Raw genomic sequence first — 27,858 nt, 5'->3', positions numbered from 1 at the left:
AGTTATTCTGCTATTGATTCCTTGTAGCGTAGTTTTCATTTCAGTTATTGTATTGTTCATCTCTGTTTGTTTGTTCTTTAATTCTTCTAGGTCTTTGTTAAACATTTCTTGCATCTTCTCGATCTTTGCCTCCATTCTTTTTCCGAGGTCCTGGATCATCTTCACTATCATTATTCTGAATTCTTTTTCTGGAATGTTGCCTATCTCCACTTCATTTAGTTGTTTTTTCTGGGGTTTTATCTTGTTCCTTCATCTGGTACATAGCCCTCTGCCTTTTCATCTTGTCTATCTTTCTGTGAATGTGGTTTTTGTTCCACAGGCTGCAGGATTGTCGTTCTTCTTGCTTCTCTGTAGTTCTTTATATACTGGATATTAACTCTTTATCAGATATCTGATTTGCAAATATTTTCTCCCATTCCATGGGTTGCCTTTTCATTCCGTTGACTGTGTCTTTAATACACAGAAATTTTTAATTTTGGTGTAGTCTAATTTATATATATTTTACTTTTGTTGTCTGTGTATTTGCTGTTACATCTAAGCAATCATCATCAAATCCAACATCATGAAGCTTTTACCCTCTGTTTTCTTCTAAGAGTCTTATAGTTTCAACTTTTACATTTAGGTTTTTCATCCATTTTCAGTTATTTTTTTAAATATGGTGTAAGGTAAGGCCTCTTTTGTTTTAAAAGCAAACTTTTTTTTCCTGATTATAAACTTCATGTTCATTGTAGGAAACTTAGAAAAGTATAAGCAAAATAAAAAACATCCCTAGTCAGTGATGTGCTGATAAAACTGCTTGATTTATAGTGTTTGCCAATTTCTGTGGTGTAAATACTCCCATGGTCAATTTCAACCAACTTCAAAATGCAGAGTAGGAAAGAGATGTGCACAACTGGCTGTCACACCACTGCCACTAATCCACCACCTGGCCATAGCCATAGCTCAAGTACGTGGGAGTCACTCATAGCTATACAGTGGCCTTACCCACTTCCATTGCAGCTGGGAGTTCATGTGACCTAATGACTTAGTGCTGGCCAATGAGATTGAGAGGAAGCCTTTTTAGGGGAATTTGGGAAAAATTCTCTGATAAATTTAAAGAAGCATGCTAATGAGGCCCTTCTCTGTCTCCCCTTTGTTCCCTTGTTTCCTGCCTTTGGATATGATATCTTATGTGATACTTGGAGCTAATGAAGCCATCTTGTGACTATGAGGAGAAGACCATGACAATTTTAGAGATACCAACTCAGCACCTGTTCTTTGTGGAACTACTGAACTAAATCTTGGAAATGCCTATGTTCAGATTTCTTGTATAAATAACAGATTTTTTTTCTGGTTAAGCCAGGAATAAGCATCCTCTTTGAGGGCCAGAAAATAAATATTTTAAGCTTTGCAGCCCATATATTGTCTCTCACAACAACTCAACTTGACTGTTGTAGCATGAACACAGTGATAGACAACATGTAAAGGAATGAGCATGGACGTGTTCCAATAAGACTTTATTAGGGACACTGAAATTTGGATTTCATAAAATCTTAACATGTCACAAAGTCTTACTCTTCTTTTGACTTTTGCTCAATAATTTAAAAAATTTAAAACCATTCTTAGCTCTTGCACTCTACAGAAACAGGTGAAGTCTAGATTTGGCCTGCAGACCATAGTTTGTTCACCCCTGGGTTAAGCCCCACTAGTTGGGTATTCTGTTACTGCAACTAAGAGCAGTCCTAGTCCTAGTTTTTTTTTTTTTAATTTATTTTTGGCTGTGTTGGGTTTTCACTGCCACCCACGGGCTTTCTCTAGTTGCGGTGAGCGGGGGTTACTCTTCGTTGCGGTGTGTGGCCTTCTCATCGAGGTGGCTTCTCTTATTGTGGAGCATGGGCTTCAGGTGTGTGGGCTTCAGTAGTTGCGGCTCAAGGGTTCTAGAGCGCAGGCTCAGTAGTTGTGGTGCACGGGCTTAGCATGTGGGATCTTCCCAGACCAGGGCTTGACCCCATGTCCCCTGCATTGGCTGGCGGATTCTTAACGACTGCGCTACCAGGGAAGCCCCCTAGTCCTAGTTTTTAAAGGACTGTCCTTAAACACACATGTAGTGAGCCTCATCCACTTTTAATCACAGAGGAGTCAGAGATGCGGAGCTGGTTTCCCCTTTAGTTGGTTTTCCCTAACGTTAATCAACACACACCAAAAAACACATTGAACATGTTGAGACTGGGATAACATAATTTGGAGCATAAACTGGGACTTGGATATGCATGAGTGTCTCTGGCAGCTCATTTGCCTGAGTGATTGAGCAGACTTCTGGGAAGACTCTCATCCCAAAATACCACTAAGTTACTAACTCATGACCATCTTGGCCCACTAAAAAAACTCTGGTCAAGGGAGGAGAGGGGCACAGTGTGTCTCAGACTAGAAATACAAAAATAGAAAAACCTTTTTATTTTTCAAATTTGTGTGGCCATAAGTAGCTTTAGGGCCCTCCAGTGAACATAACACAGTAGGGATGAACTAGGTTTTTCCTCATCCTGCAATAGAACATTTTGCTGTGTCAGCATCACAAAGTGCCAGCATCTCCCAGAACCTAGTGGTCCCAGAAGATACCTGGTGGGGGACTCAGGACAGTCCTAATGCCGGAGAGGAGCCCGTGTATTCCTAAGTCTTTGTGAGCCACCCGGAAAGACTTCCAGAAATTCTTGATGACCACTTTGCAGGGACTGGTGTTGCACAGCTAGTGTCTAAGAGAGAACCAGGTTCAGGCACAAGGGGTGGAGGGCAAATAATGCATCTTGGCCTTCTTACTCAAGTCAGTGTTTCTCCCTTGGCCTTCCTTTTCAGTGCCCTCTCGGAGATCTCCCCTGTGTCCCTCTGCCTGCTCCAGCTTGTGTGCATAAACTAATTTCTCCCTCATCTAATCCAGTAGCAGCAGAGAATCACAAGTTTCCTGTGGACACTCAGCTCCTACCTCAGGAGATGTGAGGGGCTTTTTCTCTCCTGTCCTCTCCCTCTGACTTCTACCTTCATGACTGACCAACAAGATGGGGGAAATAGAAAGATCCCCAGATTTCAACCTGTTGTTTTCTATCTGTAAGTAGATCCTAAAGAACTATGTGTCTCGAGCCCCTTTCTTAGGGACTGCCCTTGCCCATCTCCATGACTACAGGAGTTGCCATGTTAGTAAAACATGACTCCGCTTCCTGCCACATTATTGGTCCTGGTTGGGACGAGGGTCTACTCCCAGGCCAGTCCTGGTGCTCTGCTCTCCTTGGCAAAATTAATTAGTCTAGAAGGGGCACCTGACTGATGCTCACTTCCCCAGGGCTTTTGAACTAAGGTTTGAGAGAATCAAATGTATTTCTTTACATAAATTTAAAACAACCAAAAGTCAGCAGAAATCAATTAATATTTCCCTCCTGAAATCCACTAAAATGGAAGTGGAGGAATTTGTAAAAAGGTATAAAGGAACAAGGACACAGGGAACCTGAGAGGAGACATAGCAACAGAATTTTGGAAGCTGGAGAGCAGATGGTTGAATGATAACTGAATCAGAAGACCTGAGAAAGCTGAGTCCCAAACTGGCTGTGGGAAAAACCAAAAGACAACCCCCAAAAAGCCTGAGACTGGAGGCGCCAGGTACCACTCACTCAAAGTAAGGTGGTCTTAAAAGTGGTCTTAAAAACGGGAGGATTGATTAAATGTCTAAGAAGCAATCAGACCACCAACCCTCCCCCAACAGTCCTTAGTGAGTGCCCATCCCTCCTCCTACCACAGCAGAAGATACTAAGACTTCCACTAAGAAAGGGTAAAACAGGTTTTCTGGACTGGGAGACCTCAGTCACCGCTGAGGGCATAGGTGTCATATGGGAGACCGGAGGTTTAAGGAGGGACATTCTACATACTAAATGAGGAGACCATCTCTCTTCCACCATTTTTCTTTGTTCTTTTGGCCGGGCCATGCGGCATGTGGGATCTTAGTTCCCTGACCAGGATCGAACCCACATTCCCTGCAGTGGAAGCGCAGAGTCTTAACCACTGGACCGCCAGGGAAGCCCCTCTCCCCAATTTTGCAATGAGAGATGGCAGTCAGACTTATTCCCTCTGGGCAAGAGACTGGGAGAAACTTTTCTGGGAAATCTGACCAAGCCAAGGAAGACCTATGGGTACTGTCAGAGGTTTCCCAATGAATCGGCCTCACCAGATCACTCTACAGTGAAGTCGCCAGTTGACCTGCCCCCCCCCCCATTATGCACATGAGGCTTCCAGTTAGCTGTTCTGTGCCCCACTCTTAAATATGTGTGCAATCAAGACATCCCCAGGATGATGGCCAAGTGAGGCCCCAAGACCATCCTATACAGCAGGCTGAAAGAGCAGCCAGCCCATACAGACTGGATCAAGTCAAAGGCACTAGGAGAAATTTCTTCAAGAGGATGAAACTGATGGAACACCCATTACATATGAACACACTGGGAGATTTATACCACTCTGGTAGGAGTCGGGAGTTTGGGATTGAATTAGCAATAACTACACTGAAAACCAAGCAAATGAAAAACAAGACATTTAGTAACTCTGGGGATAATAGAATTGTGCAGTAAAGGGAACTTATTCTATTGGGATGATTGAGAGGTTAGGGTGAAGGGGGGAAGGGTGGCAGTCAGTTCTCACCCTCCATAGTGAGAAGTCAATACACAGTGCCCAGAACTCTTTCATGGGTTCCAAGAGCAACACCAATCGATTCTATTGAATTCTCTACTTTTGCTTAAGGTCGTCAGATTTCTCTTCTATTGCTTGAAACAAAAAATCATAGCTAAACTGTTAGCCATGTGACCTCTGGCTAGTCACTTCCCATCATTGGGTCTCAAGCTCCCCATTCCTATAACAAGCTCCTCTTCTTTGATTCTGTACACCTTTTAACAGTCAACTTTAGGGACCTCCCTGGTGGTCCAGTGGGTAAGACTCCGAGCTCCCAATGCAAGGGGCCTGGGCTCGATCCCTGGTCGGGGAACTAGATCCCTCATGCATGCCGCAACTAAGAAGCCCGCATGCTGCAGCTGAAAGATCTCGCGTGCCACAACAAAGATCCCGCATGCTGCAACTAAGACTCAGAGCAGCCTAAATAAATGAATAAATATTTTAAAAAATCAAACAGTCAACTTCCCTCACCTCCTCTCTCCCCTACTCAGCCTTCCTACCAGTATCTGTCACACCCATTTACCAAAACTAAATTTCCTTTGGGGGTGTGTGCCCTAGTCTATATTGTATCACAGTGAAAGATGTTGGGAAACCCTGAATGGAGGGAACCTGCCAGGAAATTCCTGGGGGAGGGGCTGGGGGAGAAAGGAACTTTGAGTTTCTTGTATTTAGGTGTGATTCTACTGCTCCCTGATCTTGTTTTTTGTTTGTTTGTTTTGTTTTGGTGGCTCCACATGCCTAGAGGGATCTTAGTTCCCTGACCAGGGACTGAACCCAGGCCACGGCAGTGAAAGCGAGGAGTCCTGACCACTGGACCGCCAGGGAATTCCCCTGCTCCCCCATCTTGGACTTTCAGCTTGAATTGTCCACACTTCAAATTGCAAGTTGATTTATTTATAAGTTTTATCTCACCTACTACATCTTAGACAAATTGGAATCAACTTTACAAAATTAATAAAATATAGGCAAAGACAATTAAAAACTACAGACCAAAACTCAATTTAAAAGGTCAGAGAAATGACTGTTTCAAAGGACCTGTGATGATAAATTGATGTAATGAAGTGCTAAATTTTGTTCCAAGTTTGTTGGGACGAAATAGAAATCACATAATTTTGGAGTTACTCCATATTCAAAAAATATTTATTCACTACTGAATCATTCTGGATTATATTTGGCTGCATATAACAGAAAAAAAAGCTAATAACAGTGTTTATTCATTTTTTTTTTTGAGGGTAAAAGAAGTCTGAAGTTGGGAAACCAGGGTTAGTCTGGCGCCTTTCTGGTCATCAAGGGCCCAAGATCCCTTATTGCTCAATATGGCTGTTCAAGCTACAGCTACCACATTCCAGGTAGAAGTAAGGATGAAAAGAAGGGTATTTCCTTTCTATTTTAAGGAGACTTCCAGGAAACTTCATATAATATTTCCACTTACATTTTAATGTGCTGAACTTAATGACATGAACACACCCGGCTACAAAGGAATATGGAAAAGTGTTTCAGCTGGATCGTGAAGGAATGCTGAGGTAGGCACCTAGCAATTTCTGCTACAAACACTCATTATGTGGAAGGTGCTTCCGGCCCATAGAACTAAAGATGAAGACAATGCAGTCCTTGTCCTTAAGGAGCTCACAGATTTGGGGAAGACACTAATAATCAACTGAATATTATACCATTAGAAAAAAAACATTTTCTAAAGATGTAGACAAAGAAGTGTGGGAAGAGAAATGAGGTAGCAATGAGCTCTGTCTAGAGAGACAGGGAAGATTCATAGGGAAGGTAACAATTGAGCTGGCCCTTAAACAGAATAGAAATACAGAGCAAAGAGAAAGCATTCCGGGTGCAGGAAGGAGCATGCACAAAGAGAAACATTAAAACAGATGGATTCTCTGGGCGGTAATTTTGATTCTTCTTGTATGTCTTTAAAATAGGGTTGTCAGAGTCCTGATAGAAGATAAGGCCAAAATAAGGTGAAAACAGGTCCCCAAAACTCCACAGAATGAAGGTTGGTCATTCTGGAGGGAATTGGAAGCCCTGGAGGTTTATAAGCAGGGATATCATGGGATCAGATCCTATGTTCAAAAAAGAACAATGGAATGAGAGAAATAATGAACCAAAAGTGGGGTGGGGGTGGGGGACACGGGAAGCAAAGTGACCGACTAAGGGGCAAGCTAATTGTTCAAGTGATCTTCATTAAGGGCCTGAACTAGGCAGGAGAGCACATGGGGATGGGAAGGAGGGAATGGTTTAGAGAGACCAAAGTTGGCTTATTGCAGGTTGGATGTGGAGAATGAGGAAAAAGCAGAGACAACCAGAGGGGTCTCAGGTGTCTAGTTAACCCCTCAGGAGCTTCTGATTCTCAGTCTCTTCTACCTTCCTTAAAAAACAAGGTGCTTTGGAGTTGAGGCCACTGGCCGATGAACTCACAAGTGTAGGTAGTGTGCTACATGCGGGGCAAGTTTTTCGCTAACATCGCAAGGGTCTCTGGCCCAGTGAGTGGAGTTTGATAGTAATACTTGCTACAAATGTATGATTTTAATATATGAAAGCTTTAAGGAGAGATGAAAAAACATTTTAAAAATGGCCTGTGTTTTCTTCTGCTTTTCTCCATTATTTCTTACTCTTGGACCTCTCAGGCATTACTTGGCCTTATTGTTTTCAGACTAACTTGATGTATCCTGATGTAAGATCCTAAAAAGGGAGCTCACTCAGTGGGTCTGATGTGGTGGATGCTTGCCCGGGAAGTTCTGCGCATGCGCGGCACCATCCCCCGTGAACACCCATGGGAGGTCGTGCCCGATCTCTACTTCTACAGAGATCCTGAAGAGATTGAAAAGGCAGAGCAGGCGGCAGCTGAGAAGGCTGTGACCAAGGAGGAATTTCAGGGTGAATTCAGCTCCAGCTCCTGAGTTCACTGCTACTCAGCCTGAGGTGGCGGACTGGTCCGAAGGTGTGCAGGTGCCCTCTGTGCCTATTCAGCAGTTCCCCACTGAAGATTGGAGTGCTCAGCCTGCCACTGAAGACTGGTCTGCAGCTTCCACTGCTCAGGCCACTGAGTGGGTAGGAACAACCACTGAGTGGTCTTAAACTGTTCTTCCACAAACTCTTTTTTTTTTTTTTTTTTAAAGGATTTTCTTATTTATTTATTTATTTATTTATTTTTGGCTGTGTTGGGTCTTCGGTTCGTGCGAGGGCTTTCTCCAGTTGCGGCAAGCGGGGGCCACTCTTCATCGCGGTGCGCGGGCCTTTCTCTATCGCGGCCCCTCCCGTCGCGGGGCACAGGCTCCAGACGCGCAGGCTCAGCAATTGTGGCTCACGGGCCCAGCTGCTCCGTGGCATGTTCCACAAACTCTTAAAATGGAAATAGGTTGATGGAAAATAAACAGTTTCTAAAAAAACAAACAAACAAAAAACAAAAACACAAGGTGCTACCACATGCCTGGTACTCTTCTCTGTGCTGGGAATTCACAGGTGGGCAAGACTTCCTGCCCTCATGGAACTCATGTCTTGCAGGGAGGGGTACAAATTAACCAAGCAATTTAAATACAATGTGGGGTCAGGAACAAACATGCACCATGAGGAGGCAACTTTGAGAAGCAGAGTCTAGAGAAAATCATTGATGAATGGCAAACAAACATGGGAATCAGGGTTAGACCTGTCCATTACAGGGTAGTCACCTGGACGCTGGGCTGCACCGAGGGTTCTTTAGAAGGTCCAATGCCCAACTCCCACCCCCACCCCCCCACCCCCCACCCCGGCAGCCAGTCTCTAGGGGCATATATAAAAATCTACATCTTTAGTTAGTGCGGGCGTTTCCTCCAGGCACCTGAGAGGAAAGTTCAAAGTTCATCTGGCCTGGAATAACTTTCTGTGATAGTGAGGGTGTGGGGAGGGAAAACTTTCTTTCCGAACTGTAGGTGGGAATGTGTAACTAGCTAGGCCTTTCTGGACGGCAACTTGGCAATAAATATAAAACACCTTGGGAATATACATTCCTTTGACCCAGTGATTCTTCTAGAAATCTATCTCAAAGAAATAATTTAGGATGTAAGCATCATCCTTAGGATGTAAGCAAACTGTTTATATTAGCAAAAATTTAGAAATGACCTTCTTGTCTTACCATAGAGAATTTACCAAGCAAATTCATACGGTTGAATTCCATTCAGCCATTAATAGCCAATTATATTTATAATTGAACTAGAATGTACTATTTTAGTATATGGGTTACTTAAATCATGATATGCTTAAGGCAAAGAACAGATTAATGAAGTACGTTACAAATATATTTGTGAAATGATACCTTGGAATAGCAACAGACTGACACCCAGAAAACCTCATAATCCAGAAGATCTAATAACTGACATTTTCTAAGTCTGATCTATGCTTGATTATTGAACTTTTACTGTATTATAAAAATTTGAAGCATGCAAAACTTGCAAGAAGAAAAGTAAAAAACAAAAAAAAATTTGATCCCAACTCCATCACTCAGGGACAATTTGCTACTGACAGGGACCATCCTTCCAGATGTTTCTGTAAACAAACATATGGATAAGAATGAGAATGAAAGAAAGTGTGTGTTTGTTTTTTTGTGTGTAGGTGAGAAACAGAAATAGTTTTACAGAGAATGGAAATACCCACAATAGCATTACAAAAAATGGGATCACATTTTTCTTTTAAACAAAGCATGACATTTATCAGGAGAAAAAACTTGAAGGAATTCTTGAACTTCAGAAAATATTTCTTGACACCAAGATATACAGCTTCCTAAAAATAGTCCTTTTTCTTAAAAAAGGACAACATTAAGATTTTTGAGTCATTTTTAAAAACAACGTTTCAATTTTAGACAATATCAATTGACTTCCAGCCAAGACCACACTTCCAGCCAAGAGGAAATCAACACACATATTTTCTCCCATTTCCTCTCCCCTTGCCTCCTCCTTTTAATTTTTTTGGTCGTATCATTTTCACATAGGAAAGATTAATGATATTTACATCCCATCCTTTTACCACAATTCCCAAAGCTGTCTGATTGGTTCTGTATTTAAGTGGATCTGGTCCTTATTATTGTTCTTTTACCATGACTTTTCCATTTCTATTTTTGGAGTCAACCCTTCATTTTGTCATCAAGTAGTCTTTTTTTCACATTGGTCTCATGGATTCTTGCATGCTTCAAAGGGCCTATGTCTTTATACTTAAAGGGCAAATTGGGTAAAAATTCTTGTGTCATTCTTTCCCTCACATGTTTCGAGACATTGCTCGTCTTCTGACTTTGAGTGTTGCTTTGGGGGAAGCCTAAGGATACTGATCTTACTCTTTGTACATGACTTGCTTCTTCTACTTGGACACTCTTAAGATACTTTATCTCTGAAATTCAGCAACTTCATCAATATATACCTTAATCAGTGTATTATTTAGGATATAAATTCAGACAGAAACCCAAAATAACAGTGGCTTTAAGAGAGACTGTATTTGTTTCTCATTTAATGATATAAATGATACAGCAGCAATGCTTTAATGAAACTGCCAGGAATTCAGGCTCTTTCTGTTTGGGTGCTCTACCATTCCTAGGGTGTTGTCTTTGTCCACATACACCAAGATGAATATTCTAGCCAACAGAAAGGGAAAAAGAAAAGGGAATATCCTTTCCTTTAAGGATATACCCAGAAGTGCAAATATTAATCTTTTGCTCACATCCCATTGGACAGAACTTGGTCATATGACCCGATCTAACTGCAAGGAATACTGGGAAATATAGTCTTCATTCTCGATGACCATTCTACAATTATGGAAGAAGGGAGAAGGAATACTGGAGGAAAAATGAGCAATCCTTGTTATGATCCATCTGACTCAGTTTTTTCCTAGGATATGGTCTGTCCTTTTAATCTGTAGATTCAAATCTTTATTTCAGGAAATTTTTCTTCTATAACATCTGTGAATATCTTTTCTATTCTATTTATTGTGTTTTCCACCTTAGGAATGTGTATCTTTTTAATTTTAACCTTTGTGTCTATATTTGAATTCTTTGTACATGTCTTCCATTTTAATAATCTTTCCTCTAAATATTTTTACAAGGCTTTTCTCTGTTTCATTTTGTTTTCATTTGTGTTCTCAATTGTATTCATTCAGAAAACCATTTCAATTCTATTTATTCCAGTTTTTATTGCTACTAATATGATAGCTATCCCTGTGATGTTGCTTTTTTTTCTTCTTCTTCCTTTCTTTTGAAACTAGGCCAGCCTGCTTTGCATCTCCTTCTGTCCCCTTAGAATCTCTTCCTTGCACTCTTGCATCTTTCCTTGAGCTCTCTTGTCAAAGAGAAACTATTTCATCTCACATTCTTTGAGGTCATGGAGAATTATTCGTTGGACTCTGTTTCCTGAAGTAATCCTCATTTTTTCCTTTTTTAAAATGTATTTATTAATTTTTAATTTAAGTATAGTTGATTTACAATGTTGTGTTAATTTCCACTGTACAGCAAAGTGACTCAGTTATACACATATATACATTCTTTTTAATATTCTTTCCCATTATGGTTTATCCCAGGATACTGAATACAGTTCCCTGTGCAATACAGTAGGACCTTGTTTTTTATCCATTCTATATATAATAGTTTGCATCTATTGTACTAACCCCAAACTCCCAAGTCCATCCCTTCCCCATCCCTCCTCCCCCTTGGCAAGCACAAGTCTGTTTCCTATGTCTGTGAGTCTGTTTCTATTTCATAGATAGGTTCATTTGTGTCATTTTAGATTCCACATATAAGTGATATCATATGGTATTTGTCTTTCTCTTTCTGACTTATAAGTAATCCCCTTCTGATGTATGTTTTTCGTCTGCTTTTTGCTTACGTGTCTCTCCTTTGAGGGGATGTGAGGGCCACTTAAGATCTATGAGCAGAGTAAGGGAAGGGGACTGGAGATGTTCCACCATTCAGGAGACACACTTGATTTTTCTTTTTTGGCCCCATATTTAACATTGTGATATTTATACTGCCAGACAGATTCATACACAATTTTTCCTTACAAAATGAGATGACAATATACATACTATTTTGCAATCTGTTCTCTTCATGTCATATATCACAAAAATGTTTTTATGTCATTAAATATATTTCTCCCACATTATTTAAGTAGTTACATTTCATTCTATTAGCATGATATATCATATTTTTTAACCCAATCTCTATTGGTGGACATTTCTATGTTTTGAGTAATTTACTATTGTTATCAAACTGATGCATAAATTAAAATCTTTTATTTATTTATTTTTTTTAAAGGATTTTCTTATTTATTTATTTATTTATTTATTTATTTATTTATTTATTTTTGGCTGTGTTGGGTCTTCGGTTCGTGCGAGGGCTTTCTCCAGTTGCGGCAAGCGGGGGCCACTCTTCATCGCGGTGCGGGGACCGCTCTTCATCGCGGTGCGCGGGCCTTTCTCTATCGCGGCCCCTCCCGTCACGGGGCACAGGCTCCAGACGCGCAGGCTCAGCAATTGTGGCTCACGGGCCCAGCTGCTCCGTGGCATGTGGGATCTTCCCAGACCAGGGCTCGAACCCGTGTCCCCTGCATTAGCAGGCAGATTCTCAACCACTGCGCCACCAGGGAAGCCCAAAATCTTTTATTTTGACTCTCTAGATTTAAAGCTAAAGTTGTGGAGGATTTTATAGGTTCTCACTCTCTCTTTTTTATTGAGATATAATTCACTTGCCATTAAATCTACCCTTTAAAAGTACAACTCTGTACTTCAAGACTGTATAACTCAGTGGTTTTTAGTATATTCACAGAGTTGTGCAACCACCACTATCTATTTTCATCACCCTAAAAAGAAACCCCATATCAACTAGCAGTCACCTGCATTCCTCTGTCCTCCTAGCTCCTGGCAACCACTAATCTACTTTCTGTCTCTATAGATATGCCTATTCTGGACATTTCATATAAGTGGAATTATATAATAAGTAGTCCTTTGTGACTGGCTACTTTCACTTAGCATAATGTTTTCAAGGTTCCCCCACATTGTAGCATATATCCTTTCATGGCCAAATAATATTTCATTGTATTAATATACCACATTTTGTTTATCCATTCATTGGCTGATGGACATTTGGGTTGTTTCCACCTTCTGGATATTATGAAAACATTGCTATGAACATTTGTGTACAAGTTTTTGTGTGGACATATGTTTTTTTTAAAATTTTTATTAGAGTAAAGTTGATTTACAATGTTGTGTTAGTTTCTGTTGTACAGCAAAGTGTATCAGTTATACATATAGCCACTCTTTTTTATTTTATTTTATTTCCATTTTTTGGCCGCGTTTTGCAGAATGCAGTATCTTAGTTCCCTGACCAGGGATCGAAACTGCGCCCTCCGCAATGGAAGCATGGAGTCGTAACCACTGGACCACCAGGGAAGTCCTTATACCCTCTTTTTTAGATTCTTTTCCCATATAGGTCATTACGGAGTACTGAGAAGAGTTCCCTGTGCTATACCGTAGGTCCTTATTAGTTATCTATTTTATATATAGTAGCATGTATTTGTCAATCCCAGTCTCCCAATTCATCCCTTCCCTCCCCTGGACATATGTTTTTAATTCTCTTGGGTATACACCTAGTAGTGGAATTGCTGGATCATACAATAGGGCTGACTTATTCTTAATTCCCTTGTTTCTAATTCTACATGACATCAGCAACATCTTTCAGATTTAGTTTCTGTAGACTGAATCTACAATTTCCTGCTTGGTCTGGTAGTCATCTTGCTTTAAGAGGTGGAGGAAGGGGCCTTTGATCTAACATTCAGGTGTTTTCACCCTATGCCTCATGCCCACTTTACACAGTATCTGATGCCTTCATGGGGTCAGCATACACTTTAAACAATGTTTTCCTCCAGTTTGCTAATTTAGTTGCCTCTCACTACTCCATCTCTGTCTTTCAAAAACTTGTTGAAATCTCTCCTCTCCTGATATCTCCTGACTCCTGTGGGGGTTAGGCCTCTTTATATTCTTTTACTATCATTTTAGTAGGGTTTTGGGGAGGGGGGATATAAACACAGCTTGTTTAACTGGAAATTGCTCTAATTATGCATGTCTTCCTGGTCATTGCTCATCTTTGAAAGAGACCAGCTATTCGTTAAAAATTAGTTTACAGAAAGATAAGGCAAGTGATCTGGACAGACCACAGTTTTAAACTGACTTTTTTCTTCGAACACTTTATCACCAAATCTGTTTTCTCCTCTGTCTGGGGTCATATCTTCCCAGTTTTCAAGATAAACGGAGTCAGTGTGGTAACACTCCTTAAGACAGGCTTTGTCTTAGTCCATCTGGGCTAAAAAAAAAAAAAAAAAAAATTATAGGCTGGGTGGCTTAACCAACAAACACATTTCTCAGAGTTTTGGAAGCTGAGAAGTCCAAAATCAAGGCGCCAGCAGATTTGGTGTCTGGTGAGAGCCTGCTGCCTGGTTCGTAGACCGCTCTCCTCTCACTATGTCCACACAGGGCAGAAGTGGTGGGGGAGCTCTGGGGTCTCTTTTATAAGGGCACTAATCTCATTCATGAGGGCTCCACCCTCGTGACCTAATCACCTCCCAAAGCTCCCACCTCCAAATACCATCACACTGGGGACTGGGTTTCAACACATGAATTGTGAGGAGACACAAACATTCAGTGTACAACAGACTTTCTGAGACTTACTGTTCCCTCATTCCCCATCCCCCATCTCCCCTCACCCCCAGCAGGTTCCCTCAGCTAGGAGGTGGGGACATAAATAATTAATATGGTGCCTATGCATGGCTTCTCCATTACCTCCACCTTCCCATTCCCTATGTCCTGCAGCATGGAGTTACTTCTCTGGAGTCTTTCCAGCTGCTCGCCTTATGGTTCTAAACAATGGACCATTAAGATATGAGCCTTCCAGGACTTCCCTGGTGGCACAGTGCTTAAGAATCCGCCTGCCAATGCAGGGGACATGGGTTCAATCCCTGGTCTAAGAAGATCCCACATGCCACAGAGCAACCTAGCCTGTGTGCCACAACTACTGAGCCTGCGTGCCACAACTACTGAAGCCCACGTGCTTAGAGCCGTGCTCTGCAACAAGAGAAGCCATCGCAATGAGAAGCCCGCGCACCACAACGAAGAGTAGCCCCCACTTGCCGCAACTAGAGAAAGCCCATGCGCAGCAACGAAGACCCAACACAGCCAAAATTTAATTAATTAAAAAAAAAATTGCCGTCTCTCAAACCACTAAAAAAAAGAAAGTTTAAGATGAGCCTTCCAGAACAGTGCCCTTGGCTTTATTTGGCAGTATACGGCTTCCTTGTGTCATTGAAGCTGGAGACAGGTAGAAGAATGTTTAGCACTGTCTGTCATAACAAAAAGCTGGAAACATACAAATGACCACTAGCAGGAGAATGGGTAAATACAGTGCCACATATTCATACAATGGAACACAATTTTTTTTTTAAATAAATTTATTTATTTATTTATTTTTTTATTTTTATTTTTGGCTGTATTGGGTCTTTGTTGCTGTGCACGGGCTTTCTCTAGTTGCAGTGAGCGGGGGCTACTCTTCGTTGCAGTGCGCGGGCTTCTCATTGCAGTGGCTTCTCGTTGCGGAGCACGGGCTCTAGGCGCGTGGGCTTCAGTAGTTGTGGCACATGGGCTTCGGTAGTTGTGGCTTGCGGGCTCTAGAGCACAGGCTCAGCAGTTGTGATGCACGGGCTTAGTTGCTCCGTGGCATGTGGGATCTTCCCTGACCAGGGCTTGAACCCGTGTCCCTTGCATTGGCAGGCAGATTCTTAACCATTGTGTCACCAGGGAAGCCCTGGAACACAATTTATCAATAAAAATGAGTGAACTGTAGGTGTGCACAGCAGCATAGATGGGTCTCAGAAACATACACTTGAGTGAAAAAAAGTAAGTCACAGAAGAATATATACTCTGTGATTTCAATAAAATGCAAAAACTCCCCCAAATTAAAATACATTGTATGGGAAATATACATGAAAAGTAAAACTCTAAGAGGTACAAACTATTATGTATAAAATAAGTTACAAGGATATATTGTACCACATAGGGAATATAATCAATATTTTATAATAACTATAAATGAAGTATAACCTTTAAAAATTGTGAATCACCATATTGTACACCTGTAACTTATACAATATTGTAAAACACCTATACTTCAATTTAAAAAAATAAAGACAGGGACTTCCCTGGTGGCCCAGTGGTTAAGACTCTGCGCTTCCACTGCAGGGGGCATCGGTTCACCCTTGGTCAGGGAACTAAGATCCCACATGCCATGTGGCATGGCCAAAAAAAAAAAAAAAAAGAAAGAAAAAAGAGAGATAAAAAAGAGTAAACTTCTATCCTCCTCCAAAATCCTATTTTTATGTGTATTTTTAAAAATAAGGCCTATGACTAATTTCCTATATTTTTAGTTATTTATGTATTGGTATATAATTTATTCTGAAAACTTATAAACTTTCTAAAGGCAGAGGCTCCACAAACTATGGCACAAAGTCTCGATATCAGTAAGAATGCATCAAAACTTGTTGAATAAATGAATGCATAAATCACTCTTGTTCTCTTTTACACTCGTGTAGAGATCTGAAGGATTGTTAGGAATAACTATATCTAAATAGCTATATGACTATTACTATAATTTTAGATAAAATATAAATATCAAGTCCTTCAATGTTAAGAATTTTTTTTTTTTAATTTTTAATTTTTATTTATCTATTCATGGCTGTGTTGGGTCTTAGTTTCTGTGCGAGAGCTTTCTCTAGCTGTGGCAAGTGGGGGCCACTCTTCATTGCGGTGCGCGGGCCTCTCACTATCGCGGCCTCTACTTCTTGCGGAGCACAGGCTCCAGACGCGCAGGCTCAGTAGTTGTGGCTCACGGGCCTAGTTGCTCCGCGGCATGTGGGATCTTCCCAGACCAGGGCTCGAACCCGTGTCCCCTGCATTAGCAAGCAGATTCTCAACCACTGCGCCACCAGGGAAGCCCAATGTTAAGAATTTTTTAAAGAGGTCCAGAGATACTGGCGCCATGGCTTACCTTTCAGCTCATGTATTCGTGGAGGAAATAGCGCACACTAGGGTCAGTTACCCAAAGATGTCACAGCTGGTAGTAGGGTTGTGGTATTACATTTACACTTTGATGCCGTATAATTTGGTATCTATAGAAATAAAAGAACTGTATTTGTACCCTTGTTTTAGGACTCCCTAATATAATTAAAAATATATGTGCCTCATAATATTAGTCTTTTGATACATTCTGTGAAAAAAGGATATTTTGTTCAAATATGTTTGAGAAACTATGCAAATTATACTTCCCTCTTGGAAATTCATAATATACAGTGACATATTAAAGGTTTCCAGAAATCAGATAGCTTTTAACAAGATTGTTTAACCTTCATTAACCTTGTCTCCCAATTATAATTGTCCTTGGAATGGTCAAGTTTCATCTAACAACTATAAATATCCCAAAGAAAAAGTCTTCTATGGAAAATGTTTTAGAAAAACTGTTCTAAGATATTACTTGGATTGCAAAGTGCAAAAGATGTGGTCTAAATCCACCTTTAGGGTGAGGTATTTACAATCCTCTCTTTTTGATCTGGAAATGATCAATTTGCCTGTGAGGGAAAGTGTCAAGGTGCAGGTGAGGGTGGGCGTACCTGTGTACACAGGTACACAGGTACACAGCAGCAGGGTGGGAGTATGGAAGCATCCCGTACATGCCAGCTGCTGGCAACAGTGGAAGCAGACTCCAAGTATGCACTTATTAGACCTCAAAAGCTGTTTTTGCTGCTGCTTTCTTTCCCCTGATTGTATCTGCTTTGTCCTTCCATCCTTTCTTGTGAAGCTGCTCTGGCTCAGAGGTACCCCACTTACTTTGTCACGATGATTTATGACTTTATCTAAATCCTCCAACTATACTTATAATTAATCACATAATTCCATTTCCATAATGTTACATAACACACTGTCTTATCCTACCCCACATCCTGGGGAACGATATTAAAACAATAAAATAATTATGGCTGAAATTTATTGCTATCCCAGTTAGAACATTTAGTTCCAACTATCACAGAATAACCAAATGTTTGATAAAACTTACAAGAATAAATCTATGGGCGTGAAATTTATTTGTACTCTTATTTTAAATTGTGCTGCATAGGATATAATCAAGTAAGCAATAAAAGTTTGCTGAATAAATCAATGCATAAGTCACTTGTGTTCTCTTTTACATTCACATGGAGGATCGTTAGGGATGACAATGTCTGTATATTTGTATATGTATGAATCCATATGTATGTATCTATATAAGTTTATAGACATATATGTAATACGTAATTTCAAAATGTGATTGTAATAAAATTTTAACTAATGTGAAAAAAAAAAAAGAGTAAACCTCTAAAGAAAAAGAAGGGAATGAAACCTCTAAAGAAAAAGAAGGGAATGATAAGTCAAAATTCAGCATAATCGATACTGCCTGGAAGGAGAAAAAGGGGTGTGACTGGGATAGTCCACACAGGACCTTCTAAGGTACTAGTTAAATTGGATTTTTAAAGCTAATTAGTAGGTACATGTGTTCATTTTACTGTTATTAGTTAAATTGTACATATATGTTAAGTACATTCTTTTGTTATTTTGTTATTCATAATAAAAGATGGAGTGATTGATTTCTCTTTTTTTCATCTTTTAAAAGATGGAGTTGTTTCTCTTCTTCATTCTTTGGAGGGTTTTAAGAGTGGAGAGAGGAGTAAAAAATGCTCCCCCCGCCCCATTTTTTATCAGTGACTCTCTCTCCAGGGATTTGAATAATTCACATGCACAGAGTGTGAAGGCACAGGGCATTATGGAGCTTGGGTTTCCATATAAACATTGAAGAGAGAGTTCATGGAAAATTGACATCAAGAAGTTTTGCGACTTCCAAAATTGTGTATTTTTGAAACCCTTGAAAGGAAAATGGCTTTAATTGGAAAATGGCTTGGGTACTCGTTTGGAGGGTTGGTGCAACAGTACAGAGGAAGAAGCTAAGGGGATCTCACCTCCAACTGGGACTCATTGACTCCCAGAGGGAAAGGGGAAGAGAGAGTGGAACAGGAGTCCAGGAGGAGAGATGGTCTAGGGGAGTACTGACTGACCCAATGTGAGGCCTGCTTGATCCAGTGCCTGAGTGGACCCATAGCCACCTCAAATGGCATGATGTCTGTAGGAAGGGTCGATATCTTTCCCAACTCAGGAGCTGTATCTATTCATGCCAGAACAAGTGTTGAGTTGAGCCCCGAAGGCTCTAAGCTATGGCCCAGAACAGCCTTCATGTCGGAGCTTGGTGAATACACAGGGGTGGGGGTGGAGCATTTGCCAAGAGAGGTCAGCAGAATCTTGCAGTGCTGGGGAGGGAGTGTGGACTTTACCCTGAGCAATGAGAAGCTGTTAAAGGGTTTAAGCCAGGAAGAGGAAGGAGAAGATTTGATTGAGAAAATACGTAATGAAAAAATGCTAGTAAGACCAGTAATTCATTTAAAGGAATCTATATTGCATGAATCACATCAGCATCTACAACTATAGTAATGTCCATATGTGGCCAAAATATGTTTTCATTCTATGGACAATGCTTGGTGCGCATCAGGATTCAGAGACCTTTCGCAAAATTCTGGGCCCACACCCTCCACTCCCAGGGTTAGGCTGTGGGTCTAGTTAATGTTAATACTAAAACTTGTCTTCCTGACAGCAATGAGTAGCAAGTTCGGCTTCTTTCCTTAAGTGGGGAAGACCATGTCCCCAACACTAGGAGGAACGTTTGCCTTTCCCTTTGCTCTAAGGGACACACACTTAAGTCACGTGACGGCTCTTACTTCTACCCACTTAAATATCCACCCAAAACAAGAGAGGAACTAATACCCAACTCATATTTACACTAATTAGGACTGTTAGCAAAACTAATAACTAGTATTATGACACCAGTCTTGAATTTGCCTTACTCTTTTATTTTTTATTTATTTATTTATTTATTTTTATAGGTAAGAAGTGGATTTATTTAGAGAGAAACACACTACACAGACAGAGTGTGGGCCACCTCAGAAGGTGAGAAAGGCCTGCCTTTCTCTTTTAATCCTCACAACATCTGCTGAGGTAGTTGCTATTATCGCCATTGGAATTAACTACTTAATTATATAATCTTTTGTTCAGTATCCACATCCCGTGATAAGGTCAAGCAGAGCAGGGAGCACATCTGCCATGTCTCCCCTTGGATCTCTGGTGCCTAGAACAGTGCTGACACGTGGTCAACATTCAAAATGTGTTTGTTGAATCAATTTTGAGTCCCCCTTTTACAAGTGAGGACACCAAGGCTTAGAGATGTTAAATAGCTTACCAGCTATTAGGTCAGCAGCTAATCCAAAACCACATCTGTTAGACTTCATCTTCTTACTGGCTCCCAAGTCGTCTAAGGTTTTATAAGGATCACATAGCTTGGTCAAGTTTCTAGCAGTTAAACAGAAATCTGTTGAAAGATTAATTAACACCTTCTAAAAAATCTTAACCATTCTGAGAACATAACACGGAATTCAGAGGTGAGAAGTAGGAGAATGGCTGTGTTTAAACTTGCCGTGTTTCATAAAGATCTTCCACTGAGAAATTCACATCTGGCATTTGAGAACAAAGGCTGGCATAGGACTTGGAGGAAGTATTGTTAGGAACTTTCCCAGCTAAATCTTCCTAAGCTTATTATCAATAAAGGGGATGTTTTCATTAAAATAGAGATCATTATGGTGTTATAGCTCTTTCTCCTCAACTGCAACCTTTATTGGGCTAAGGCTCCAGTTTTCATGGGCCACCTGGCATTCCTCATTTTTACCTTATTTGCTTGAAATAGTTGGCCAAGGAAGCCTGGGTCCTGATTCCAGCCCCTTCCCCACATCCAGCTTGGCCTGGGCACAAATTTCCTTATAAATACTCAGTAGTCCAAGGCCTCTGAAAGAAGCATAGAAAAATAAGATCATCTTTACCCATAGAAAGGGTATCGAAGCAACTTGTACAAGCTACCTATGGTGAGAGAGGCAAGTTAAGTCTCTGAGAAAGGGCTCCACTGGGAGTTAAGTAACAAGTCCTGTCCTATTCCGACTCCACTTATTTCTAGGCAGGAGTCTCGCCAAGCTGTCAGGCAAACCCTCAGCCAGACAATGCAAGAGCAACTGATGTATGAACCAGCAGGTATTACCCCAATCAAGAGAGAGCCCAGACCCTCTCCCGGATCTGTCATCCAGAGCATGTCTAGGCGGGGAACTGCAAAACACCAGCCTAAGGCGGCACACATTCTCTCCTCACCACAACATGGGTAGAGGTCAGGGTGCAAAGGTTTCAGAAAACTCGAATTCTCTGTACTTTTAGTAACTAACATTGCATAGCTTTTGATGATCTCTGAGCCATTTCTGATGTGCAAAGTGTTTTCACATGCACCTCCTATTGAGGTAGATGGACCAATATTATTACTCACAAATTAGAGATGAACAAAGAGATTATGTTATTTGTCTAAAGCCATTTCATTCCCCCCAAAAGCAGCCTCCTGGTGTACTGGTGCTCAGTCATGGTGTTTGGCTTTTCTCCCTCTTCAAGTCAATCATCTGCTGCTTTTACATCACAAATTCTCAACCTTTGGTGTACTATCACTTAGAAAACTTAATCTATCCACTGACATACACAGGCATGTGTGCACACACAGACACAATTGAGTATTAACTCTCAGGACTCTCAGAGATCCCCTGAAGACCATGGACAGAGGGCTGAGAATCCTTTTAGAAGTAACATGTGTGAGACCAAAGGGACATAATAACCAAATGTAATATATGAACTGTATTTTCTGGTTCCAAAATTCAGCTACACAATACATCTTAGGAACCACTAGAGAAATCTGAATATGGAATATATATATTAAATTTTATTAAGGAATTTTCTTAAGGGATATTAGGTTAATTTTCTTTGATGTGATAATGGTGGGGTTTTTTAATTATTTATTTATTTATTTATTTTTGGCTGCATTGGGTCTTCATTGCTGCCCACGGGCTTTCTCTAGTTGCGGCGAGCGGGGGCTACCCTTCGTTGCGGTGCGCAGGCTTCTTATTGTGGTGGCTTCTCTTGTTGCGAAGCGCGGGCTCTAGGCGGGTGGGCTTCAGTAGTTGTGGCTTGCGGGCTCTAGAGCACAGGCTCAGTAGTTGTGGCGCATGGGCTTAGTTGCTCCGCAGCATGCGGGACCTTCCCGGACCAGGGCTCGAACCCCAGTCCCCTAAATCGGCAGGCGGATTCTTAACCGCTGCACCACCAGCAAGTCCCAATAATGGCGTTTATTTATGAGGGAGAATATACTGATTTTTAGGAGATGCTTAAGTACTGAGAGGTGAAATATCATGAAGTCTGCAACACATTTTCAAATGGTTCAGAAAAATATAGAACAATATAAGATTGAACAATATGACATTTGCCAATATTATATCATTTTTAACCTATGACAACAGCAATTGCATGATTTAACCTAATTTATAAAGAAAATACAGCAAACTATTTACAGTTTAACCTAGGTGGTGATATATGCATGTTCATTGAAAAGTTCTTTCAACTTTTCTGTACATTGGAAATTTTTCATAATAAATACATTTTCCTAATTAAATGTTGGGGAAAAAAGTTTCTGTTTGTGATACCTCTCAAATCTGCTCCTCTATTAGTTATCTATTACTATGTAAGAAATTACCCCAAAATTTAGTGGCTTAAAACAGCAAACATTTCTAGGTAAATACCCAGAAGAACTGAAAGCACAGATTGAAAGAGATATTCGTACATCCATGTTCACAGCAGCATTATTCACAATAGCCAAAAAGCAGGTGCAACTTAAGTGTCCATCAGTGGATGAATGGGTAAACGAGATGTGGTCTATACATACAATGGAATATTATTCAGCCTTAAAAAGGAAGGAAATTCTGACACGTTACAACATGAATGAAACTTGAAGACACTATGCTAAGTGAAATAAGTCACAAAAGGACAAAGAGTGTATGATTCCACATATATGAGAGAGCTAGAGTAGTCAAATTCATAGAGACAGAAAGTAGAATGGTGGTTGCCAGGGGCTGGATGGGAGAATGAGGAGTTAGTATTTGATGGGTCTGGAGTTTCAGCTTGGGAAGATGAAAAAAGTTCTGAATATGCATGATGCTGATGATTGCACAACAATATGAATGTACTTAATGTCAATGAACTGCACACTTAAAAAGGGTTAAAATGGTAAATTTTATGTCATGTATATTGTACCCTCCTCCCCCCCCCGCCACAAACATTCATTATCTCACAGTGATATGCCAATATTCTGTTCACTAGAATCAAGACACTAGGTCCAGGGCTTCCCAGGGCGCAGTGTTTAAGAATCCGCCTACCAATGCAGGGGACACGGGTTTGAGCCCTGATCCAGGAAGATCCCACATGCCGTGGAGCAACTAAGCCCGTGCGCCACAACTACTGAGCCTGCACTCTACAGCCCATGAGCCACAACTACTGAAGCCCACGTGCCACAACTACTGAAGCCCACATGCCTAAAGCCCGTGCTCCACAACAAGAGAAGCCACTGCAATGAGAAGCCCAGGCACTGCAATGAAGAGTAGCCCCTGCTTGCCGCAACTAGAGAAAACCTGTGTGCAGCAACGAAGGCCCAACGCAGCCAAAAATAAATTTTAAAAAAATAATAATAAATAAAAAAGAAAAGAAAAAAAAATGTTTAAACAAAACAAAACAAAAAAGCAAACAAACAAAAAAAGGCACTAGGTCCACTCAAGGGGAAAGGTTACACAGAGCATGAAAACCAGAAGGTCGGGGTCTTTGAGAACCTTCTTAGAAGCTGCCTACCACAGTCTGCCCTCTGAACCCAATGACTCACATCTCCTCTCATGTGTAAAATACATTCACTCCCTCAGAAGGTCCTCAAAAGTCACATCCCATTACAGCAACAGTTCAAAATCCAGAATGGCATTATTTAAATGAGGACCAGGTGTGGATCAGGCTCCAGGTATAGTTCCTTGAATGTACTTCCTCTCAATCTGTGCACCTGTGAAACTAGACACTATATCTACCTCAGCACGAATATACACACTAGTGGAACAGGCATAGGATAAACACTGTAGACATGTCTCTTCAAAAATGGGGAAAACGGGAACCACAAAGTAGTCACACTAAGGGTCATAGCAATTCCAAAATCCGGCAGGCAAATGGTGGAACTTACTTAACTAGGTTTCAAGGACTAGGAATAATTCTCTGTGGTTCTTGGCTATGCCCTCTGAGTTCTTGGTTCTGTTCTCTGAGCCTTTCTTTTCATGAAGGGTAGCCCATGGGTTTGCAGCTGAGTAGTTTCTTAGCCTTTTTTCTGCCAGTAGAATTTTGGGGTCCAATGGCCTTTTTTCCGTTTGTACTATCTCCTGTCCCTTTCGGTCTAAGTTGGCAGTGTTTTTACTGATATCATTCTCACAAAAACTTTGTGAGTCTCCTGTGATTCTCATTGGGGTTCTCTCCATTAGACAAAAGCTGCGCCCACAAATCTCTGCAAGATAAGTCCTTCTCCTTGGCCTCCTGCTGAGGCAGCAAAGGAACAATGACGCCCTTAAGCTTTCCAGAGTCTCTGCTGTTGGACAGAATCTGTGAAGCATACAGGTTTCACAAAGCTCTTTGTGTGTCTGAATGGTATTCTGAGGTACTATCCTAGTTCTTTCTGCGGTCTTAACAGAAGACTTACAGTCACAACTTTTGCTCCATCTCTAGACCTCTGTTGGAACATCCCCTTGGACTTAAACTTTCCTCAGAAGCCATTTCTTAATTTTAGCATCTTTTACCTCTGGAGAGGCTGAGAATTTGTAAAGCCATCAAGTCCTAGCTCCTTTTTGTTTAACAGTCCCTCCCGCAGTTTATCTCCCTCCTCTTGCGTTTTACTGTAAGCAGCAAGAAGAAAACAGGCATCCACTTAAACAGTTTGCCTGGAAATCTCTGGAGCTAGAAGCTCCTGCCACAGTCCCTTCCTCTTCATTCCTACCACCACTACTCTCTCTGGGTGAGTGGCACTCAAAGTTTGGGGGGGTCAGGACCCCTTTACACTCTTAAAAATTACTGAGGACCCCAATGAGTTTTGTTTATGTGGGTTATATCTATCAATATTTACTGTACTAGAAGTGAAATCTGGGAAATTTTAAAAATATTTATTAATTCATTAAAAAAATACCCTATCACATGTTAACATCAGAGTGATGATGCCATCACACTTCATGCAGCCTGTGGAAAACTCCACTGCACAGTCATGAGAGCATGAGAGTAAAGAAGGTAAATAATATTTTAGTATTGTTGTGACAGCAGTTTTGAACTCACAGAGCCCCTGGAAGGGTCTTGAGGCCCCCTAGGGGTCCCCAAACCACACTTTGGGAACTTCCATCTAGATCATTCTCCTCAGAGTGCCGGATCAAGTCTCAGTCCGTCGCCCGCCCACACCTGCTTTCTTCCCACCTCGCCACTCACCGCTAGGACTCTGCTGCCCGAGCCCTTCAGCCCAGCAGTTGTCCCGAGCAACCCCACTCTGTCTTAAGGATTTTGTTGTTCTTTCCTCTCATCCTCTCCTTGCCTAGAAGGTCCTCTCCTCCTTTTCCACCTGCCCCATGGCTCGGTGGTCACTCCCACAACCAGACTCCTGAGATGCTATTCTCAACAGTCCTCACTCAGTAACTGTGGGCTCTTCCTGGCAGATGTGTGTGCCGTCTTCTCCATGACCAGGTGAGCCTGGGGTCAGAAGGCAGCTTGGATTTAAATCCTGACTCTGTGTCTCATTAGCCTTGTTTGCATTTTTTCATTGGAATAAAAAATTACATAGTAGCATATGCTTCTAGAAGAAAAAAGAATACAGAAATGCGTAAGGTAAAAGGTAAACCTCTTCTCCTTGCCCTCTTCATTCTCTACTCCCCAGGTGGTACCTACTGTGGGCAGCGTCCTTTCAGACCCTTTCATAGACATATATACATATGTCACATGTAAGTTTCTTTTTGTTTTTCTATTTTTTACAAAGGAGAGAACATATGTATACATATGTCCTAGAACTTGCTTTTTTTTTTTGTAAAAGCATCATGGATATTCTTTGGATAGATCTATCATATTCTTTTTCAATTTTTTCCAACAAAAACAAATCTTATTATTTGAATGCTTTCATTAAATAAATCCCACAAGGGTAACAAACCTTAGGACAAATCACATTTGGACAAAAAGTCCAGTGTTCTGAGTCAGGGTAAAATGTCCAATTAACAGTTGAACCAGAAACTTCTAATATTTGAACTTATTTTACTTGTTGCTGTACGTATTTAAATAATATAAAGAAAAACTCTAATTCAGAAAAAAATAATGTGGAAAATGATAAACTAGAAACAAAAGAATTTAAACCATTTAGAGACCCAGTTTACACCACAGGAAGAAAATAAATAAAGTTTTCTGTACGAAGAAAAGCATCACACTTTTTAATATAAACTAATTAAGAATTAAGTGCTCCGTTTAGCTGTCCTCCTGCTCTAGGTGATGTCTCCTCGCCCATCTGCTTTGGATGCCCACTAATCAGTTATTCAGAATCTTCTCTGTTCTGTCCCCCTAGCCCTCTCCCAAACACTCATGAGCAAATAAGCAGGACACGTGGATAACTTTCTTTAAAAAGAGTACAGAATTTCTGCCCTCTTCATCTCCACTTTCCAAATACCTTTGGCTTGAGCTTATCTCTTTTTCTGCAGTTTAAGGACTCAATGAAAGTTGCCCATGAGGGAGCAGGCAGGATCTCCCCACCTTTGTGAGGTGGCTCCTTGTGCCTCGAGCTGGACGAAGTGCTAGATAGAAATGTACAATTCCTCCCATTCAAGAACAGGAAGAGCACCCAAGAAATCGAGTCCCAGCTTCCCTTCCCATTTTCAGAGCATTTCGGAGATTCCAAACAAAGCCAGTTAGGCAAGAACTTATTTAAAGCCTTGAGTTCTTTTCCACACCAAAATTTTATATTTTAAACTGTTATATAAATTGTAAGCCTGTCAGCTTTATCCTTTTATGGTTTTTGTATTTTCAGTCTTGTTTGGGAAGAGCTTTCCTAATCTCAAGATTAAAAAAAAAAAAAAAAAAGTTCTCCTGTATTTATTTCTAGTGCTTTCATATGGTTTAGCTCCTCAATCCATCTGGAATTTATTTGGGGGTCTTTTCTCAAATTTATGGGTGAATTAATCCCTCCAGCAGCATTTCCTCATTTATTTGAAATGTCTCCTTTAACAAGTAAAATATTTTTTATTCCCATAGCTGTTTCTGGATTGTATTCTGTCCCAATGTTTTATTCCACTGATTCTATGTCTGCACACATTGTTTTTATTACTATAGCTTCAAGGTATGTTTTGATATCTAAAAGGACAGCCTCTTATTTTCTTTCTTTTCCCAACTTTTCTTGGCTCTTTTTTTTATAGTTCATTGGTTTTACAACCTGAAGTAAGTCTGAGTCAGTTTTCTCATCTGAAAAGATTAAGACTATGGACTCTACAGTCATTTTTTCTGGATATCAGCAAGATCCACCCAGGCAAATGGAAAGTCTTCTAGGTCTTTTAAGCAGAGGGGATTTAATACAGGGAATTGGTGACATGATATGGAAGGACTAAGTAGCTTAATGCAAAAATAGGAAGCTGCTCTACTGGGGGTGCAACAGGAGAAGGAGGTACTATTGCTAAAGCGTAGAGTGGGAGCCATGTGATGGAATCTAGAACCCCGTAAGGTTGCCTGATGGGAGTTGGGACCATGGAGCAAGGGCCTGTGGAGCAGATACAGGAGCCACGGGAGACACAGCTGTTACCAGAGACACCACAGGAAGCAGAGAGAGGGATAGGGAAAAATACTCTGGCTTCTCTCCTCTTCCCTTTCTCCAAGCTTCCATTAGTGCTTGCCATTGGCTGAATCAACCTGGAAACTGGAGAGCAAAGGAGCCTGGGAAATGTAGTTCCCTGTGATATAGCACAGAGATTAGAAAAGGCAAGGGAGTAATCTGAGCAAGAAAAGGCAGTTGGGCGCAACCACATACCAGTTGTGTGACCTTGGAAAAGTTACTTAACCTCAGTTTGTCTCAGTTTCCTCCTCCAAAAAGTGGGGATAAATAAT

At 40.9% G+C, this 27,858-nt stretch overlaps 1 long non-coding RNA gene and 1 pseudogene across 2 annotated transcripts in view; one reads left to right on the top strand and one right to left on the bottom strand.

Moving 5' to 3' along the window:
- The window catches only part of LOC103008138 (uncharacterized), a 28,475-nt gene extending 7,747 nt beyond the window's left edge, over positions 1-20,728 (bottom strand). Inside the window, exons 1-4 of one of the 2 annotated variants that reach the window (XR_450417.2) lie at positions 20,537-20,728; positions 20,054-20,182; positions 16,730-16,850; positions 13,865-13,996 (exon numbers count right to left, since the gene is read on the bottom strand). This is a non-coding gene — a long non-coding RNA (uncharacterized LOC103008138). Of the gene's footprint in view, positions 1-12,910; positions 13,997-16,729; positions 16,851-20,053; positions 20,183-20,536 lie in introns of those variants that run through there. The other variant, XR_450416.2, reaches the window with a different exon arrangement.
- Positions 7,067-7,204, top strand: LOC114236867 (small nucleolar RNA SNORA62/SNORA6 family; annotated as a pseudogene).
- Positions 20,729-27,858: the final 7,130 nt, after the last annotated feature.

This window comes from Balaenoptera acutorostrata, chromosome 12 (genome assembly GCF_949987535.1).
Source record: "Balaenoptera acutorostrata chromosome 12, mBalAcu1.1, whole genome shotgun sequence".
Taxonomy (NCBI): Eukaryota; Metazoa; Chordata; class Mammalia; order Artiodactyla; family Balaenopteridae; genus Balaenoptera; species Balaenoptera acutorostrata.
This window is presented reverse-complemented; position numbering and strand designations above follow the sequence as displayed.